Source organism: Plectropomus leopardus, chromosome 3 (genome assembly GCF_026936395.1).
Source record: "Plectropomus leopardus strain MGB_pleo_1.0 chromosome 3, ASM2693639v1, whole genome shotgun sequence".
NCBI lineage: Eukaryota > Metazoa > Chordata > Actinopteri > Perciformes > Serranidae > Plectropomus > Plectropomus leopardus.
Window position 1 is genome coordinate 3,094,169 of NC_142178.1, and position 16,739 is coordinate 3,110,907.

At 38.4% G+C, this 16,739-nt stretch overlaps 1 long non-coding RNA gene across 1 annotated transcript; it reads left to right on the forward strand.

Moving 5' to 3' along the window:
• The first annotated feature begins 5,545 nt into the window (after nt 1–5,545).
• LOC148189861 (uncharacterized) lies at nt 5,546–6,792 on the forward strand. Its single transcript, XR_015776166.1, has 3 exons — nt 5,546–6,139; nt 6,251–6,325; nt 6,674–6,792. It is a non-coding gene; the product is annotated as an uncharacterized LOC148189861 (long non-coding RNA).
• The last annotated feature ends 9,947 nt before the right edge of the window (nt 6,793–16,739 follow it).

The window sequence follows — 16,739 nt, forward strand, 5'->3', positions numbered from 1 at the left end:
ATACTAAAATGGAGGACTGTTCAAGTTTCTGATGTTGGGTACTCAAGTATTTCATGACCAAGAGTTAAACAGAAAGTCTTTCTGTGTTACTGAAGAGTTTTGAATTTCATGAGTAGCATTTACAAGTTTTGTAAATCTTCACTACGACATGAAGTGTCAAAGTTCTGATTCTTCCTGTGGAAGTGAATACATCGCCAGAAACATGCCTCTGCAGAGACAGGTAGAGAGGCTGCGGAGGCTCAGACAGCACCACGACCGCTGCGCACAGCGATATGAAGAGGAAATAACGGAGAAAAACCGAAGAGAACACGACAAAAACTTACAACTAATCAAGGTAAGACATATTTCATATTTTGTCAAACTATATTGTAAGTGTTTACTATCTGTCCGTTGCATTTTCCAGCCCGAGTGAAGCTGTTAGCTTAGCTGCTGCTAACGTTAGCGAACTTTAGCATAATGAATGGACGGAGTGCAAGCTAGCTTAGTTTGTAAGGGAGTAAAACTCAGTAACTGTGTAATTATGTCGGTCTCAGATTTACAGCAATGTTAAGTAATACGTCTCAAATGTGTAAACATATTTTTTTCTTGTATTTTAAGTGACTTTTTTTGAACAAAACACAAAATAAGAATGAAACTCTACATCACACACAGAGAAAGGCACATTTATTATTGAAACAGTGCTATTCAACAGAATTGTGAGTATTTCTGATATGTAAGGCAGTTCATTAATTTTCTGAAGTTTTAAATGTGTCTGGCACCAACATTTGGATGTTTAAAAAAAGGACAAATCATTGTCAGTCCACAGAGATTTTAGTATGTCAGTAATCCTGAGCATCATGTTTTTCTATAAGGATGCATAGCTCTACTTTATTCTTGGTTGTTAATATTTTCTGAAGCATTTAATGTTGGTGTGTGGAACAGTGTGAGCTGGTTGTACAGAACACCATAACACCAATATAGTTAACAAGACCAGATTTAAGGACAGTGTTTTGTCTGAGTCTTTGCTATTTTCCTGATAACTCTGAGGTTTGGATGGAATTAGAGCAACTAAATGTAGACCATATTTGACAGGGTTTTTCCTTTTTCATGTTACTGCAAACTAATGGGTACATAGCATGTGATTTAAAGTGTGCATTATCAAGAGAAACCATGCTGACACGTCTGAATACAAATCAGCAACCACCTTATCTCTCCTGACTTAAATTTCAACAGTAATATGTTTCTCCCCTGTTATAAGCATTTATATCTATCTACATGTAATTACTACCACCTTAATCTACATAATCAGAGGATCACAAGCTACTTATTGTCTTATTCTTCCTTGTAATTACTGATTGTAATGAAGAAAAAAATTAAAGCCTGTTTCAATCTTTAGTACTATGCCTGCATGTATTCTACTGTGATGACAGCATCAACTATGCTATAGTTGTATGTGTTTGGTTGATGGTCTGTAAAATTTGCATATTTTTTTTTATAATTTTACATGACAGAGGATGAAGAGACAAAAGGAGGAGGAACAAGAGGAGCAGGTATGTATTCATTTTGACTTGTTTCTCATTTGTTGTGGGCAGGAATAGCAAAATAATCTGCTGGAACTGGAAAAAAAGTATTCACTATATTTACTGCACACACCTATCCATGTAGTATTTCATTTAGTATTCATTCACAAAATTTGCTTTGAGTCAGTTTGTCCAGGGTGCAACATGGGCACTTGTCCTTTGCAGGTGGCAAGTGAATACTGCTGTCTGACCAGTGAACTTGTCTTTAGGGCTGTCTGGAATGCCTATTTTTGGGCTCAAGGGCTCCCACAAGATGAATAACAGTATTCAAAGTGTCAATTGGGCTTTGTGATGCTCTGCCCTGGGATGTTTCTTTTTTTACATATATTTCCGCATTTTGATGGCCTAAATAAAAAACAGTTATGTGTTGTCTTTGTTTAATACTGACTGATTGGATCTATCTTGTAGCAAATTTAGGGTCACTTTACATTTAACAGTTGCTGATCAGTGGGACAAAACTAACCAATGCCTTTGAATAAAGTGTGTTTTATGATGAGATAATAAGACAGTCAATGCAGTGTTAGTTCAGAGAAACAGAGACACTTGAATTTACAAGGTGTGTAGTTGTATTTTTTCTGTTTTTGTTTTGTTTTATTTATTAGAATAAAACATAGTGAACTCACTGCTTGCAGACATACACCATTCCATATTATTTTAACATATCATCCAACTTGGAGTTACAACCTCTCATTGCATGTTGTTATAGTGATCAAAGCACCATGTCAGCATTATTTGTGGTTGTGTCCCATTCTCCCCTATAGGGAAATGAGGCTGTACAGAGTTGACTGAATACTTGCCTGTTATTTAGTGGTTATATTTTAGTAATCTAATCACATGTTTTTCAGTCAGTCCCTGATATTCAGAAAAAGACTTGATGACCACATGGAAGTTGATAAAAAAACATTTTTGACTTGGTACTGAAAGGCTTAAATAGCTTTTTTTGTTTGGCCAGCACAGTTACTATTGCACAAATCCCAGTTCTAAAGGGAATTAGCCATTAAATTATACTTTTAGTTGGATATCTTTGCCCACTGGTTTAGCATTGAGAAAGTGTAATTTATTTTATGTATAATAGATATTGGATGTTTTGGTTGATGATGCTGCTGTTTCATCAGCCGTTCATCAGTTTTTTATTTGAATTTCATTCAAATTTCACAAGTTAGATTAGCTTTAGTTAAATTTTTGATCTATTTCTTTCAGAGGGACTGTGTCACAGATGGTTCTCTATCTGAATCCAGCAATGATCTGGAAAGTGACTACGTGCCATCAATGTCAGATTCTTCAGAAGATTCCAGTTGCCACAAGGTTAACACAAAGTTGCCTCTCGAGAAAAAAGCGGAGTAAACTCAGAAGAGCTGATTCAACCACAACAAAAGAAATAGAATCAGAAGAAAAAATCAGCAAAGCAGATGACAATGAACAAGACGCAAATGACTATGACACAGATTACAATGCTGACAATGAGGAGGAGGAGAAGGAAGAGGAGGGAGGAGGAGGGCCACAAATCACTGTGAAATATTTGCGTCAAGGGAGAAAAACGTAAGTGGGACAAGAGACATTACTGTGTATACTGCAAAAAACCACAGAGTAAAATGGCGCGGCATCTAACGCGGCAACACAGTGATGAAAAAGAAGTGGCCCAAGCAATATGCTTTCCACCAACCTCCAAAAAACGTCTTCAGATGTTAGAGGGACTCCATGAGAAGAGCAATTACTATCATAACATCGAAGTATTGCAAAAGGGACATGGTGAGATAGTAACTTACAGGCAGCCATCAGAACATACAGATCCAGAGGAATACTTGCCATGCAACATATGTTTTGGATTCTTTCTAAAAACTGAACTATGGCGACATGAGAAACTATGTCTCAAAAAAATGGGTAAGCTAGAAGTTCAGTCCAAGAAAAAGCGAAGAGTTCAGGCTTCTGCTTCATCTCTTGTTCCATACAAAGGGCAGGCATCACAAAGGTGCTCAAACATTGTTAATAGAATGATGATTGATGAGGTGTCTCGGGAGATTAAAATGATCCACTCATTTGTGAATTTGGTGATAGGCTCCTAGAAAACAGGAGTGACCCATCAAAAGATGGTTATGTCAGCCAAAGGATGAGAGAGTTGGGAAGATTTGTACTTGCTGCCAAGTCCATTGATGGCAAAGTGAAGCTGTTACAAGATGTCTTGGTGCCACCTAATTTTCAGTTAGCTGTTAAGGCAGCAAAAAAAGCGTCTGGATTCACCAAGTCTAAGTACAGATACAACACACCATCTCTTGCTTTAAAGTTAGGACACTCACTGAAGGCAGTGAGTGACATTGTGATTGCACAACATGTAAAGGCTGAAGATGAAGCGGCTGCAGCCAGAGTAAGGGCTTCTTGGGCTTATTATCTGCAGAGTGGGGCCTCTTTGTGTCAGGCCGTGCACGGACTAACCTGGAAGAGGACAGGTGGAACAAAAAAGAAATGATCCCTCTCACAGAAGATGTGATGAAGCTTAATAAAGTCCTGAAGGCCACAGAGGAGGCGGCAACACAGAAACTTTTGGAAGGGCCTAATGCTAGAGCATACAGGACTCTCAGTGAGTGCCTTCTTTCTCAGGTCATTCTTTTCAACCGAAGACGGCAAGGTGAGGCAGGAAAAATGCCTCTGTCAACCTACATGAACAGAGCCACAGAGGATCCTAATGAAGATATCATGAAGGGCCTCTCAAAACTGGAGCAAGATTTGAGTCACGAGTTTACCAGGTTGGTGGTCAGAGGGAAGAGGGGTAACAAAGTTCCTGTGCTTCTAACCAAAGAGATGACCAAATCCCTTGATTTTCTCATTGAGCAAAGGAGTGAGGACAATGACATTTTGGACAGTAACACGTATGTCTTTGCAAGACAGAATTCAGCATCCCATCTCCGAGAGTTCAGACTGTCTGAGGAAATATGCAGCTGTATGTGATGCAAGGAGGCCTGAAACACTCACATCAACCCACCTGAGGAAACATGTGGCTACAATGAGTCAGATAATGAACCTGAAAGAAAATGAGTTAGACCAACTTGCTAAATTCATGGGACATGATATTCGTGTTCATCGTGAATATTACCGGCTAACAGAGAACACACTTCAGCTTGCAAAGATTAGCAAGCTGCTCATGGCCATAGAACTTGGAACTGAGGTCTACAAAGGCAAATCTCTTGATGAAATTGATTTAGGCTTAGAGAGTGAGTATGAAAGTATTCCAGTTTAATTCATATTTAAAAAGTATGTGGTGTTTTTTGTTTATTTTTTGTTATGTGTCTGTGTGTTCTATCTAAACAGTGCCTTCATCTTCAAAGTCGGAGCTGGGCAGAGTCACAAGTCAGTGGAAGTGAGGCTCAAGACTCAGATGGTATGAAGTTAGTTTGGCTGCAACTCATTAATTAATGTGCAGATTTTTGATTTTGATTTTTATTTAATGATTGTTGTCTCTCTGAATGTCACAAAATAACAAAATAGTTGTGTAGCCATTTCTCTATTTTGTACGAGTGTATCTAGTAGTAGTATCTGCCAGTAGGATGAGCTGCAGTTCATGCTTCTTGTCCTTCTCTTGCAGAAGAACCAGAAATTCTGACTCAAAATACCTCAACTCCAGGACCATCACACAAGCTGAAAAGGACTGAGAAAAGAGGTAAACTCTTCTTCTGTCAGCTTATTTTTCTTTCCTCCCACTGCTATGTAGTAACAGTCATGCAGTGTCCAATCATGTTCTGCGTGCTTAAAGCTAGGATGCACACAGGTAGGTAGGTCAGTAACAGACAGGTATATCAGTCAGTACTTTCTTTAGGTCTGAATTAACTGATTGATAGAGTTCATTACAGTCCTGCAACAGACACCAGATTTTTTCTTTCAGTCAACTGTATTTATTGGCCCGGCTATCAGGACCAACAAATAAGATAAAAAGTTTCTCAGAAACACATTTTATGCACTCTTAATTTAATTTTAGGAACTGAAACAATGTAATTTCACACTAACAATAATGTCCTGTTGCTGTTGTCCTTCCTTTGAAGTGTCCTCAAACAAAAAGAGGTCAAGGAGCATTTCTGAGCCTGTTCAAGATTCAGATGGTATGAACTTAACTTTAGATTAATTGCAGTGGCACTGTGATATGACATATGAGTGTATCTGCCAGTAGGATGAGCTGCAGTTCATGCTTCTTGTCCTTTTCTTGCAGAAGAACCAGACGTTCAGACTCAAAAGACCTCAACTCCAGGACCATCACACAAGCTGAAAAGGACTGAGAAAAGAGGTAAACTCTTTTTCTGTCAGCTTATTTTTCTTTCCTCCCACTGATGTGTAGTAACAATCCTGTCCAATCATGTTACATATTCTTAATACACTCTAAATTACCTTAAAAGTAAGTTGGACTATGTAATTTTCACACTGCGATGATAATTAGGGACCAAGCAGCAAATGCGCATGGTGACGTGTGCAGGCTGCAAGGGCCCAGCCCACGGTGCTTGTAGCTTTAATGTTCTCTTGCTGTTTGTCTTCTCTTGAAGCATCCTCCAAAGAAGATAGGTCAAGGAGCGTTTCTGAGCCTGTTCAAGATTCAGATGGTATGAACGTAACTTTAGATTAATTGCAGTGGCACTGTGATATGACTGTGATATTAGTGTATCTGCCAGTAGGATGAGCTGCAGTTCATGCTTCTTGTCCCTTTCTTGCAGAAGAACCAGACATTCTGACTCAAAAGACCTCAACTCTAGGACCATCACACAAGCTGAAAAGGACTGAGAAAAGAGGTAAACTCTTCTTCTGTCCCTTCCTGAACTGATGGATGTTTTGCTCCAATACTGCTCACATGAAAGACAGTTGCCAAGTATTAACCAGAAAGAACGACTGCATAGTTTATCTTCTGTCCTTCCCAAGGTACTGCAGGTATAAAAACGGTATAATCCATTTTAATAATAATGATAATAATACAGTCACAAAAATATTTCAGTAGTTTCTCAGCAGTTCTGTGACAGTGTGTCTTCATAATCTCCATGAGTATAAATTCAGAGTAGAAAATAAAGCCATCAGTCCCATATGCAGGACTGCATGATTTTCAGCAGTGAGGATGCTAGTACCTTGTCTAATTTGTGTTTCAGGTACGGATCCACCATTTCTCTCCCAAAAGAAATGCCATCGTAGGCCTTGGAGTTCTGAAGAAAAGGCAGCAGTATGGCGACAGCTAGGACGGTACATCACTCTGAATAGAGTTCCTGGTAAAAACTTTGTCTCAAGACTCTTAATGCAGAACCGATACTCTGCCATCGTGACTGGAGAGATGTTAGAACCAAGTCTACAATTCCATCACAACCCAAAAAAGAAAGCAGGTATAATTTATTTTCATGTTATTAAGCAGCTGGATCTGTATCAATTTACTGTTTAAAACTGTTCAATGAATTATTATTCCCAGTATTATTCCCAGTACTATTTTTTTAGAATGGAGACTGGATCTGACAGAGTTAATAGTAGCTGGATCTGTATTATGATACTGTTTAAAAGTGTTCAAGGAAGTCCTTTACTCAGCTGTCCAGTAGTTTTTTTTTTAGGATAAACTGGGACTGACAGATAAACTGGGACTGACTAACAGCTACTGGATTTGTATTAAGATACTGTTTAAAATTGTTAAAGGAAGTCCTTTGCCCGGCTGTTCAGTATTTTTTTTTCATAATAAGCTGGAGCTGATGCAATTAACAGTTGCTGAATCTGTATTAAGATAACTTTCAAGGGAGTCCTTTATCCAGCTTTCTATTCATTGTGGCTGTAATGTGGACCAAAAATCTCTGCCCTCAGTTGAGTTATATTCCACTAAAATAAAAGCAATTCTGCTATGATCTCATATTAAATCTTTAATGAAGTCGTGGAAGTCATGAAGTTGGTTTGGACTCTTGGTAAGACAAAACAAGACATTGAAGATATTACACTGGGCTGTGGGAAATTACAAAGTGCATTTCACTATTTTCCAAGTCTTAATAGACAAAACCAAATCAATTAAAAAAATACTGTGCAGATTAATCAATAATAAAAGTAATCGGAAATTGCATTCAGATGTCACCTACATTAAAACCATGCTTACTTGAGTAATTGTGGAATCTTCATTGAACAATTTATTATTTTGATAAAGGTCTGTAATATTGAAATGTTTATATTATAATATTATTATAATATAATATTATAATAGACTGTATATATATATATATATATATATATATATATATAAAATTTAATACTGATTTTAAACTAAAAATAAACACCAAAAGCTCAGTTTAACAGCACTGTATATTGCTGAGTTGAGTCTGCAAAATGCTGGCAATACAGTGTCTACTATTTGCTTTTAAAGTTTCTTTTAGAGTAGCCAATCAAAAAAAGCCTATGTCGTCAAATCTACCTAGCAACAGGGGCCGGTCCTCACAGCTATGGAAAAAAAATATTTTTTTTTACTTTGAGTTTTCTGCAATCTGAAGTGACATTCTAATTCTCTACTCCCACCCAGTGGTAGGTCTGTTTTTTGCATCATTCTAGCTACAATGGAAGTGGTGGTCCTCACAAAGAACTCAAACTACGTGGTCCACACAAAGTAATAAATACATGTATGTGTGTGTGTGTGTGTGTGTAAACCTGTTTGTTAGTCATCTCATTGTCAATGTAAAAAAGCACTCCTTTTGTCCTCCCACAAGCCACAGCGGTGTGTGGTTTTACAGGCCAATGGCTCATTACTTGACATCAGTTTTCTCGTGCTGCATTCAGACACCTTCACAAGTATTTAAACCTTCCAGTGCTGAGTTAACTGATTTCTTTTGAAAACACTGGAAAAAGTAAAATGAGCCACTTGGCAAGAAGTGTTCCACAAATTGCAGGAAATTTGTAAATTCGGAAAAGAGTATTATTTTTCAAAAGCTAGGGAAAAATGTCCCAAAATGGTATTCATAGTTATCATAATTATATATTTTTATAATTATTTTAAATAATGATTCTCATTATTATCTCTTATGTTTTGCAATTTATTTATTCATTGCTAATTTATGGGTATTTGGTTGGTTTCTTCTCAAGTTGCTCACTGGGTTCTTCCAAAGTCCAAAAAACTGTATTTATAGTTATCATAATTTAGTTTGTATCAGCAGTATCATAGTTAATTGTTGTTTTTGACTTCTTTTTTTTCATTTTGTTTGTTTGGTTGGTTTTTGCTAATTTTCAGCTAATTTCTTTCGGACTTTTAACACTTTTTTCTAATTTGGGGGTTTTTGGTTGGTTTCTTCTTAAGTGCTTTACTTAGTTCTTGCCATGTTTTCGAGAGAATCAAGCAAATTTGCTCAGGATTCAAAGGGATTCAATATCACAGTCATAGTTTTCAGAGCTTTCTAAGCTGATTCACAACCCAAAATAAATGTTTATTCTGTGTAGTCTTGCAGATATATCAAACAAACCTTATCAGCATCAACATATACTCAAAGGTTGTGCTTATAGCTTTTATTAACAGCCTGCATCAAAAGCTAAAGCAATTCATTTTATAGCGAAAGAAAACCCCAACCTTAATCACTCTTGTAAAACACTACAACAGAGCGCATTGTGTCAGATCACGCTGTTAATAAGACTCAGACCTTTAATTTTAACTGCCTCCTTCCTCTGAACAGCTCATTTAAACCAGCGCTGAGCTCACTGGCATTGTTCACATTTTTGGCACCATTCCATCTGTCACTCGGCCTACAAAAAGAGTTCAGGAAGAGACAGGGTTAATGCCTGCAACACTTTCGTCATTCAGCCGCTCTGAAAGCAGCCAAACAATTCCGAGGCTGCTGTTGGCTCTTTGTCTCTGTTCGTTTTTTGAAACCCTCCGAGAAATAAACAAGAAGGAGAAAGAGATACAGCTGTCAAGTGAGAGGACTACCTCACAAAAACACACAGGAGAAATGATCACATCACCACCAATGTGTCACTGACAAGCACACACGTTCATGTGCCCATCCGTGAACATGTCGCTTATGTTTGCCGTGTCAACATGAGCTTAACTTTTCCCTGCTGTCCCACCCTGCCCGATGCTGTCTGCACCATAAATGCCAGCAGTCAGGAATTCATCTACTTCACAGCGCCAGCCACAGTATTTCCCATCCCCCTGTCAAAAGCCCAATCCAGCCTCGTGCGCCTCCTTGTTTACTGTGCCGCTTTATTCTTCCTGCTTGACGTACACATGCAGCCCTGACCACAGCCGAGACAAACACAACTGTGTGGAGGAACACTGTGTACTAAATGGGAATGCCACCTTTTAAATATTGAGCTTAACCTTCTTTACAATCATTTTTGTCTCAAAGATGCTTTGGCCTCTACTGCAGACAATAATGATGAGATTGTTTCACTTCAAATTAGCCCCTGTAACCATCCCACACTGTAAAAATAGGTTTTAGAGGGTGGAAAACAAACCTACATATATTGTATAAATCCAATTTAGTATATTTGTCAGCGAGTAACCTCTTGAAACCTGGATTGACATGAGTTTCCTCATGCAACATTCAGACGCCTTCACAAGTATTTAAACCATCCAATGCTGAGCAAATTGGTTTCTTTTGAAAAGTGTTCCACAAATGTTACTTTTTAAAGCAAAGAAAAAAAACTGCATTTATAGTTATCATAATTATATATTTATAATGTGAACAATGCCAGGCAAATAGTCCAAGAAAGGATTCCACATATGGATGCAACCCTGACTACATTTCCTTGCCAAAAATAGCAATTTATAGATAGAAAGATAGATACATAGATAGATAAATATTCATAGATATTTTAGATAAGGAAGTGACCCACTTTTAGACTCAGCAAGAAGAGGCCTGTTTGCCAAAGTCAGTTTTAATTCATTGGACTGGAGAATGTTGAGTGGCAGGTAAGCTCCCTGTTTATTATGTTGTTCTGAGGCAACTGTTAACTTATTAATTGATCAGATCTATCACTAGATTCATAGCCGACATGCCTCTGTGTTTGAACAGGAATTAAAGTTTGTAGCAGTCTCTAGAAATTGACTTCCCTATTTTGTAGGAAGTAACTAAAATGCATCGGGAAAAAGCAAACTACAGATACTCCCAGAAAATACTATACAATACAGCACTGCTTATAATTGTATTGGAATGGCATCTTGTTATATGCTGAAATACAAATGTGAAGGCCACACGGACCAAACCATGAAGGTGCTTGTGACCCATGATCCCATGGGGAGGACCTAACAATGGCATGAGACTGTTTGTGATTCAAAGAAAACATTTTTGTGAGCTGTTCAAGAAATGTTTGTTTCAGTTGAATGTTCATTGTGAAAAAGGTCCTTTTGTACCTTGTTCATTTAGTTTTTGAACATTTGGTCAGTTAAAAATAATTGACATGATTAATATGGTCTCCAGTGTATGACATTTTTTAAAGTAAAGATAACCTTCTGGTAAAGTAGTCATATTGTTTACTTATTAATAATTATTATATCACTTTTTATGAGTAATCAGTTGTGTAATTTATTGGAAAATGTTACTTAAAAAGTTCTAATATGGCAGTGTTTTGTTAAATTTAGGTAGTTTTTACTCAAGACAAGAAATGGAATTTACTCAAACTGAGTGCAACTGCTGCCAGCTGTAGTTGCCATCATCCTACTTTTATTTTACAATGTCACTATCATAAATTACTAAAACAGCATATTACCGTTAAATGTGTTACAGTATTCTGCAGATGAATATGAGGTTTACAGTGTAATACAGCTCCAAAAAGCATCAAGATTTACAGTGTTTTACTGTTTTTTAGAGGAAATGTTTATGCTGTACAATCGGCATTAAAGATACTTCAGTTCAACTGAAGTAAGAGCTTTGATTATATGGTTCACATGCTTTATCAAAAGTGTTTCTCCAACCAGAGAAATACCTGATCATATTTTAAAATTTGCAGTTGTCAATCAAAAGGTCAGACTGTGATTTCACATTCTGAACATTAATCAAGCAGCAACTGAAAGTGAAATACTTTTGAAACAACATGAAAAAATCTATTTGATTTTATTGGCCCAAAAGTAGACGAGCGATCAGCATTTGTAGCCAGAGACATCTTGTCTCAGCCTTCAATTCTGCCTCTTCCCCAAAGGAAATTAACCGACAGATTCCTCCTGACAGACAGCTGTTCCTCCCACAGTGAGTCTTCTTCATACCCTGCACCCCCCCCCCCACACACACACACACACACACACACACACACTATTCCAAGTTACTCCCTCCCAGGAGAATAAATCTGCAATCAACTGGGCCTATAAATAGCTGTGGCACACTTCACTGCTTCTGAGGCCCCCCTGCCCTTCTCAAAGAGCTGCTAGCACACACACACTCACACACACACAAACACGCACGTGCAGACACACCCACACACACACACACACCGTAGCTCTCCACCCCTAATCCAAAGCAGGGCACCCAGCCTTTCTTTGCTACTCTGCGATTCCTCCTGCTGATGCTATGTGCTAATATTTCTGCGAGCAAACACATTAGTAGAGGCTAATTAAAGTAATTTGTCCCTCACATATCTGCACATTAGTTCTAATAGCTTTCAGGCAATTAAAAGCCCGAACCGGCATCCATATTAGCCATTCCATCTGAATCACTGTGCTTAAACCCTCGGAGAGAGCTGCTAACGCTACACTAGGCTAACGCTAGTTATTGGTAGCCAGGGCTAATCACCTCATTAGTCAGCAAGCTTAATGAGATGTGTTATTTAAGTAGATACTGTATCAGGCAGAGGGGACCTGTTCCTCTGGAGCCAACACACAACACACACACACAGAGGGAGATTTTTATCATCATTAATCTCTCTCTCTCTCTCTTACAGACACACACACACGCACACACACACACACACTAATGATTTCACAGGAGAAAAAAAAACACAGAAATAGACTTTATAATGAACACTTCCATAACTGAACATCACAGTGTGAAAGAAATTCATGTACATGTTAAACCAACAAAAAGCGCCCTCAACAAGAAAAGGCTGACACAATAACAAAAGGAAGACATGCAAACATTTGAATGCTTGTTCCATTTTTAATAGACAAGAAGCAAAACTCTTGATGTTCTTCTAAATTATCCATGGTGGCCATCATTTTATGCTCTAATGACTTATTTAAATCTTTCACAAACATGATGTGCTTCACACGACTACATTTGGAATCTGTAATGCATCCCATCAGGTTCAGTTTCAGGTTCAGGTTCAGGTTGCTTTATTTGTATCCGTAGATAGATTTGGTTTGCAGTATAAAGTGCAAGGTATCCATTAACACAGCTTTCCCACTGTATATCAAAATGTTAAATATGTAATAAATACCTATAAAAACACAAAACTATAAAAGCAAACCTTAAATAAAAACAATCGAAAAACTATGACTAAATGTATCATAGATACAGGCTCCCAAATGATCTTGTGCAATGTGCAACTTTGTGCAATTTCCTACAGCTTGTTCACCAGTGCTATGGCAGCTGGAACAAAACTGTTTTTTATATCACTTGGTTTTACACCTCTGGACTAAAAACCTCTTCCAGTGGAGCTGAAACTCAAAGTGCAAGCGGTGCAGGTCATTGTTTAAGATGGCATTGGCCATCTGCTAGAACTGTCTGGTCTACAGAGACGCCAGGCCCCTCAGGCGCCCACTGATCAGCTTATTGACCATTTCACAATGTGATTCAGAGAGTTTCTGTTCTTCACATAAAGATGTCTACTGATTTATACATAAATTGTGCTACTATGGGAAAAGTGTCAAAAGTTATTGTGAAATACATAAAGATTCAAACAACCTGCATGTTGGCACAAGCAGAAATTGAACTTATGACCATTGCACTGACAGAGAACCACCTCACCATTCAACCAATGATCAAATCAGCTGATGATTGCAGGCCATAGCAGGTTTTGAATTGAATTAAGTTCTTTTTTATGTGAGTTGCATATATTAAATATTTGATAGAGCGAACATCGCTGCATGGACCCGATGACCAATGTCCATACCAAATTCTAGATTTGGCTTTTTGTAAAATGTGCAGAGGGAAAGCAAATTCTGAGATGTGAAATGCAGATTTCAAACACTGATCCAGTCTGTAATGGTCAGAGATCCACAGAGATCCAAAATCTAGGGCTGTGTCTGAAACCGCTGACTACACTAGCCGTATGTACTGATTTGGTCAAAATGCAGTATGCAGTATGCAGTATGCAAAGAAAAGCAAAATCCACAGTATGCCAGAAATACCCTGTTGTCATACTGATTCAGAAAAAATCCTCAGTATGCATTGGACCAGTCTGCCTCACCTACTGTTTCCCACAATGCATTGTGCGGACAGCGCAACTGTTGCTCTTGTGTCACCACCTCAAGCCCAGCCATCACTCAGCTGATCAGACGTAACCCACCAGATGGGGTCCTTAGCTTGCCTTAGTGTCACACTTAATTAATTAGGCCTCGTCAAAAACATGTTTTTATCATTTAAGGTCATTTACATTACTTTTATCAGGTAAACCACATACCAGTGTATGCTAATAGGAGTACAATTATACAGGAGACATGAGTGAATTTATTCTTTATTTTCTAAATATTTTTTCCTTGACTTGTCATATCTTTATTATAGTGCAGCTGGAGAGAGACAGGAGAGGGGGAGAGAGAACGGCAGTGACACACAGCAAGGACCGCAAGCCAGGCTCGAACCCAGGCCACTGCTAAAACATCTACTCATACGGGAGGCGCACGCTCTACTCACTGAGCTAAAAAACTTCAAGAAGTAATCACCAGCAAACCAGCCTGGGCTTTCATATGAACAGCATACAATCAGAAAGTTTAAAAGGGAAAGGAATTTGGCAGTAATACGAACGTAACAGCGCCACATCAGGTCACTTCCAGTCGTTACAAAGGCATTACTCATCTCACAGCTGAGCCTTCATTACTGACTGCAACTGTAGTTTGCAGTAGGCTGTTTCGAACACAGCCTAGGTCCCAGGTTTCCTTGTTAATCAGGATGTGGTGCAGCTGTGATGTTGTCCTCAGCTGCTGGTGATCAGCCTGGCTGGGAGGTTTTGAAAGGTTGTCTCTGTTCAGTTGGTTGTGTGTCAACACCTTCAGTTGGCTTTCTGTGTTTTTTGTTTTGAGAGTGTGTTGAAGTGTGATTCTTTTGGCATTCATTTTGTTACCCTCAATTCAACCACTCCCACTTTAATGCTTTGGGTTGTCATATATCATTCTGATAGAATCAGTGAGTGGCTGTGAGGAGTTTTATTTCCACACCACCTTTTAGAAACCAAAGGGCCTGATTTAGCTTTCACCTTTTTGTACATGTGCAGTGTTTTTTAGTTTCCAAAACTGTGACCCATGGCCTTCAGGTTTTGTTTTCTGGGGAAAACAATTTGCAGTTCATGCAGGATCTGAGATAAACCTGTTTAGCAGGTATAATTTTGATTGCTCTTGGGTTATTGAATAGTCTGATCACTGCACACACCATAGAGTTTAAGTTGGAGTTGTCTGTTGAGAATTCAACTTGGAAGGCACTCAACTCATGCAAAAGGCGGACCTGATACAAATTGCTCGCCAGTTTGCCATTATGCCAGAAACATGTCAGTAGTGCATGAGCGTTAACAAGCCTGTTTGGGGTTTTTTTTTACCGCATGCTGTGTGCGATTGCCAGCAGAAATAGTGAAAATGGCATTTTGGTCATTTTATATACTGTATACCACATTTTATTACACTTACGGTGTCTTTCTCTGTCACAGAGATTAGGAAATAGAAAACATATCTGTTTTACTCAAACTTTCCTGCTTCCATTTTAAAAAATCAAAGTTCTCTGAAAACATCTCTGGTGACAGAATCCCATCAGTTGTTGACACAAGGCATTTTACTGTGAAATGTTTGCAGGACCGTGCTGTAGTAGCTTGCATAACTTCATTAATGAGTGGATTTGGTGCTTATAAATGTGAAAATTGAGCACTCATAGCAACAGGCAGTTCTATGAAGAAGCATATGCAACATCACTGTTTGAACACCACAGGCGCGCGACACATTGCAGTTGGGCGAGGTTGCCGTCACACCCTGCTCATACATGCAGTGTGTTTCCAGATAACAGTGACAGTAGGGAGCAGGAAAGATGCAGTAAGACAGGCTGTAGTCACTGGTTTGGTAGAGAAGCAGATCCTTACTAATGATTCTGAGGCTAAATCAAAGAATGTGGTTGAAGAGGGCGATACTGGAGAAGCTGGCTCTGATCCTGCTGCTGAATTATCTGCTGACTGCCTGTGCAGAGCAGACAGAGGCACAAACACTGCACTGTTGGTGTAAGAGTTCAGGACCGTGACAACTCTGACCAACATGCATGGGAAGGAATTACAATATATTTAATTTCAATATTTTTTTTGCTCTCTCCCTGATGGTCTCAAGAAATTACTTCTTTTTCTCTTTTTTTTAAAAATAAAGTTACTAAGAGGTTTCTGAAGAGTTTTTCAATCCTACAAGGAAGCTGGCATGTCTGATTCAACACTGATTCCCAACCACCACATCGCCCATGCTGGTGTACAGCAAACACACAGTTCGAGCATTCACACAAATGCAGAGCTACTACATAAATCAATAAACCAATTTAATGGAATTATTGTCTTGTAATTTTTTCATGTGCCTCTTGGCGTGTTTATGTAATGTTCATAGAATCATAGATCAGAAGATTACTGAGGATTAACTGCTGCCTGCTCTAACACGGTATCAGAGGATCTTTATAGGACAAATGTTGAACGTAATAATGCTTTTTTATCTTTGGACAAAAAGTCAAGAGGAGAGGTCATTTCTGGCCATCTGGAAGAGAAAAAATGTTACAAATGTTTTTTTTACTGTGGTGACTAGGGTATTGTTTTCATCCAGACCAGAGACTTTAAGTCCTCTGGGAATATTTTCATGTTGTAAAAGGTCCAGTGTTTCGGGGGATGTATTGGCAGAAATGAAATATAATATATTTATTTATTTATGTTCTCTTTAGTGTATAATCACCTGAAAATAAGAATCACTGTGTTTTCGTGACCTTAAAATGAGCCGTTAATATCTACATAGGAGGCAGATCTTCATCCACAGAGATCACCATATTACACCACCATGTTTTTCCAGAACTGACGAACCAAATATTGGCTCAGGTATTTTAAGTAGCAGCCCCT